The sequence below is a fragment of the Gymnoscopelus microlampas genome (assembly GCF_963454915.1).
Source record: "Gymnoscopelus microlampas genome assembly, chromosome: 3".
NCBI classification, from domain to species: domain Eukaryota; kingdom Metazoa; phylum Chordata; class Actinopteri; order Myctophiformes; family Myctophidae; genus Gymnoscopelus; species Gymnoscopelus microlampas.
Genome location: NC_139940.1, coordinates 56,261,961 through 56,267,167, shown reverse-complemented (window position 1 = coordinate 56,267,167; position 5,207 = coordinate 56,261,961). Strand labels below are relative to the sequence as shown.

Here is a 5,207-nt window from a genome sequence, read left to right as displayed (position 1 = left end):
CCTGACATGGTTGCCTGGTTGAGGGGAAGTAGGATTTTTTTGCACTTTCTTTATTTTTTTATTAATCTTTTAATGTGGGTCACACAAGTGTTTCATTTTATTATTGTCCTCTTTCAGTAAAAGTGTCAACAGGCTTTGTTTTACAGAACTTTATATGCATAGGCCTATAATGCAGTATTATGCTCAAGTTCAGGCTAGTTCAGCCTATTTATTTAAACATTTATAACAATGTTCACTGCTAATAAAGCACTGACTAAATGCTTTTCTTGACTATAGTAACTGTTCCAAAATGCATAGATTTCTATGCATTTCAGGAGTTTGGGGGGCTGGCTCCCCTAGAATAATTAAATAACATAATCCTAACCTAACCCTAACCCTAAAACTGAAATAAAAAATAAGTTACAAAAATCGCCAAAATCCACGCATGCACGCGCGCCCATATTTCCATTTCTGAAAGGTGGCAAACCTACACAACCCTCTCTTCTTCCATGCTCTGTTTAATGTCTGCAGAGTTTAAAATTGTCACATGAATCACCCCAATGATCACTATATGCAGCTTTACATTAGTAACTCACTGTGTAGAAGTTCAAATTCCAAAGCTGGCTCTTTATAAATCACAAACTTGAACACAATCATAAATATTATTATGATGGCCTTGCTAATGTGAGTGAAACTTATTTACTCACCACAACCGTTCACATTTACAAACATCAATATGGTTGGTAGGGTCTAATAGACGGGATACTAAGGTAAAAAAAGTTATTTATTTGGAATAATCATTATTACGTATTTACTAATAGCTTGTTCATAAGCTATTAAATCTATCTTTATTCTACTATAATTCACCAAACCTCTGTCCGTGTGTCATTCTGTGGCTGGTGTAACTCGGAGCGTGTCTGTTGCACTCATTCTTATAACCTCTGACCCAACTGAATACCGATGACATCACTGTGACATCATGTCCCGGTGTCACACCGATGACATCATTAAACGCAGAACCAATCTACAAGTTAACGAGGCGTCGGCGCGTCGGCTTGTAGATCAGTTATTTTCGGTGGGCGGCACCCCCTCACGTGATGTCAACAGACAGCTGCTCGTTAACCCCTTCATCTCCCGAACAACAAACAACAAAAGAACTTCAAAACGTTAAACACTCAAGAACACACCTCCATCATGGGCTTCTTGAGGCAGCTGGAGGTGGAGGACTTCAAGTCGTGGCGAGGGAAGCAGGTCATCGGACCGTTCATGAGGTTCAACTGCATCGTCGGCACCAACGGCTCCGACAAGTCCAACGTGATGGATGCTCTGAGCTTCGTGGTGGGCGAGCGCGCCTCCTCCCTGCGGGTCAAACACGTCAGGGACCTGATCCATGGCGCCCACGTAGGACGGCCCGTCTCCAACACGGCCCGGGTCACCATGCGGTACCGCCGTGACAACGGGAAGGAGCTGGACTTCTGCCGGAGCATCTCGGGCGACGGCACCGCATACCACATCAATGGAGCGCCCGTGACGCCCGCCCGGTACAAGGTAGAGCTGGAGAAGATCGGCATTGTGACCAAGACAAGGAACTGCCTGGTGTTCCAGGGAGCCGTGGAGTCCGTGGCCATGATGAACCCCAAGGAGAGGACCGCGGTGTTGGAGAGGATCAGCCAGTCCGGCGAGCTGCAGGACCGGTACGACAGAACGAAGGAGGCCATGATGGAGGCTAAGGAGCAAACCCAGCTCCATCTGAACAGGAAGAAGGCCACCATCGCTACCAAGAAACAGCTGTGCCACGACAAGGAGAAGGCCCAGAAGTACCAGACTCTGTTGGACGATCTGAACCGGAGCAGCCTGCGGCTGTTGCTCTTCCAGCTCTACTGCAACAACCGGGAGGTTGAGACCCTCAACGTGACGCTGGCGGAAAGACAGCAGGCCGTCAGCGACCAGAAACTTAACCTGGACAACTGGGAACAGCGGCTCAACACCATCAGGAAGGAGCACGAGCGACACGGCGGGGAGCTGCGGCACATCCAGGAGGAGATCCGCTGCGAGGAGCAGACGCTGTCGCTGAGCGCCTCCCGCTACACCGAGACCAAGGTAAATGCCTCCCATCACCTGAGGAAGGCAGAGGAGGCGCGACAGGCCCTGCAGGAGGCCCACAGGCAGAGGAGCAAGAGGCAGCAGGAGCTGAAGCAAAGAAGGAAGAAGACGGCGGAGCTAGAAAGAGCCCGGAAGAGCTATGAGGAGCAGCTCCAGAGAAGAGGGAGAGTCCAGGAAAGATACGTTGAGCTGAAAGAGGAGCAGCTGGAGCGTTACAATCAGCTGAAGGAGACGTCCAGGAGGGAGGGGGCTGTGCTCCTCGCTCAGCGGGCCGACAAGCTGCAGTGGGACCTGAAGTCCGACCAGGAGAAGATCTCCTTGGACCGGCGCAGGAAGGAGGAACTGGAGGTCAGCATCCAGGCCAGTCAGGGTTGGCTGGAGGACCTGACCGGGCGTTCAGAGAAGCTGGAGGAATACACCCAGACCCTGACCCTGACCCTGGAGGAGTTCCGTGGCCAGGAGGAGAGCTTCGGCTAGGAGTTGCAGCGCGGCCGTCAGAGGAGCGAGGAGCTGAACGAGGAGCTGGGACGGGTTCTGGCCGAGCTGAGAGACGCTGGCGCTGAAAGCCAGGAGAGCCGACGGCAGCAGCGGCGCAAATAGGTTCTGGAGAGCCTCCGCCGGCTGTACCCTGACACCGTGCTGGGCCGTCTGGTAGAGCTCTGCAGTCCCGTTCAGAAGAAGTACCAGCTGGCTGTCACCAGGGTGTTCGGGCGCTACATGAACGCCATTGTGGTGAAAACAGAGCGAACGGCCCGGGACTGCATCCACTTCATCAAGACAGAGAGAGGAGAGCCTGAAACCTTCTTGCCCATCGACTACCTGGAAGTCACTCCCATTAACCAGCGTCTGAGGGACGTCCAGGGAGCCCAGATGGTGTTGGACGTGGTGCAGTGTCTCCGCGGCCCTACGGCCTCTCAGCTGAAGAGGGCGCTGCATTTTGACTGCGGCAATGCGTTGGTTTGCGAGACCATGGAAGACGCCCGGAGTGTGGCATTCGACGGCCCGGAACGCGTTAAGACGGTGTCGCTGGATGGCACCATGTTCACCCCGTCGGGGCTTATCAGTGGAGGCTCCAGCGACCTGCGGAGCAAAGCCAAGTGCTGGGACGAGAAGGAGCTGGACCAGCTGAAGGAACGCAAGGAGCAGCTGACGGCCGAGCTGCGTGGACTGATGAAGACGAGGAGGAAGGAGGCGGAGCTCAAACAGCTCCAGCTTCAGACTCAGTGAGCTCAGACCCGACTGGAATGTTCCAACATTGAGCTGGAAAACCTCTGTGAAACCAAAATCCCCGAACACCAAGCGGAGACGTCCCGTCTGGAGGCTCTGCTGGCCGGCCTGGAGGCAGACGTCCAGAGGCAGCGGGGTGAGGTGCAGGTGAAGGAAGCTGCCCTGAAAAGCGCCAGAGACAGATCGGTGGAGTACGTCAAACAGCAGGCGGAGCGGCAGGAGACGAGGCAGAGGATCCTGGAGGAGACGATCGCCAAGGAGGACAGAACGACGGAGGAGCAGAGGGTGGAGGAGCAGAAGCTGCTGGAGAAGGTGGAGGAAAGTCAGAACAAACTGCAGGAGCTCCACGGCCGCCGGCAGGCCAAGAAAACCCAGGTGTCTGACGCCGAGAACCAGCTGGATAAAATCACCAAGAACCTCCGAGAGATGAGCAGAGAGCTGGTGAAGCTGCAGAAGCTGCAGGCGTCCACAGAGACATGTGTGGAGCAGAAGCGTGCGGTCAGACACAACCTGCTGCTGGACTGTAAGGTCCAGGGGGCAGAGCTTCCTCTGACCACCGGGAGCCTGGACGACGTCTCTGACGTCCAGCTCGACGAGGGGCCATCGGGGAGCGACGCTCGAGGCGGCGGGATCTATGCCCAAGAGGCGCGACTCGTCGTCGATTTCTCCGACCTGCCAGCCGCGCTCCTCGCGACGGCCGAGGGAGAGGAGGAGGAGGAGGCGGAGGCTCAGCTGGAGAAGCTGAGAGAGGCCAAGTCCTCCGTAGAGTCCGTTCTCAGGAGAACCGCCGCCCCCCGAAACCTCAAAGCCCTGAACGCAGACGTGAGCCAAAGAGTCAAAGACGCGCTGAGGGAGGCTCAGGAGGCGTTGGACCGAAGCACGGCGGCGGCCAGGTGGAGCGCCGCGGAGTTCGACCGCGTCAAGTCGCAGCGCCTCCAGCTGTTCAACGCGTGTTTCCAACACGTGGCCGTGGTAATCGACAAGATCTACAAGAGACTCTGCAGGAACGACGGCGCTCAGGCCGTCCTGAGCGTGGACGACGCGGCGGAGCCGTACCTAGACGGCATCGGCTACAGCTGCGTGGCGCCGGGGAAGCGCTTCATGCCCATGGACGGCCTGTCGGGAGGAGAGAAGACCATGGCCTCGCTGGCGCTGCTCTTCGCTCTGCACAGTTTCCGTCCCTCTCCCTTCTTCGTCCTGGACGAGGTGGACGCCTCGCTGGACAACACCAACGTCCGCAGGGTGACGGACTTCATCCGCGAGGAGTCCCGACAGGACGCGCAGATCATCGTCATCTCCCTCAAAGAGGAGTTCTACAGCCGGTCCGACGCCCTTCTGGGAATCTACTCCGATTACAATGACGACCAGTGTATGGTCAGCCGGGTGCTGACTGTGGACCTGACGCCCTATCCTCTGGATGATGAAGATGAGGATGAGGATGGTACGACAGATGATCTCTGTAACGTCCAAGGTCTCGTAATATGACCTCTGTTTCTTTCTTAGTAACTCTGCAAGGGCAGTGGTCCGGGGACCCCCAGGGGTTCCTTAACAGCTGTTACAGGGGGTCCCCAGCAAAATCTGTTCAACCACTTAAACCCCCTTATAACCCCCTTTATGCATCGCGTCCTGCTCTCGCAGAGAGAGAGAGCAGGACCTGGTAAGCACTGGATGAGTTAATAATAATAATAAATATAGCTGCAAGCAGCGATAATACGGGGCCAGGAGAGAGAAAGAGAAATGATAATTCCTTTAACAGGTCAGTTCATGAAAGTCCTTGCGGTCTTGTTTCCAATGAGGGCCTGTGAGCAATTAGGGGTTAAGAGTCTTGCTTGTGTCGATGACAAATTTCATCGACACATTTGCTGACCTGGCCTGGAATCGTACCTGGGGCAACCAGA

The 5,207-nt window shown here is 55.0% G+C and overlaps 1 pseudogene across 1 annotated transcript; it reads left to right on the top strand.

Annotated features, from left to right (window-relative positions):
- Positions 1 to 1,173: 1,173 nt before the first annotated feature.
- Positions 1,174 to 4,794, top strand: LOC311041936 (structural maintenance of chromosomes protein 1B-like; annotated as a pseudogene). Its single transcript has one exon. The product of its transcript is annotated as a structural maintenance of chromosomes protein 1B-like (transcript).
- The last annotated feature ends 413 nt before the right edge of the window (positions 4,795 to 5,207 follow it).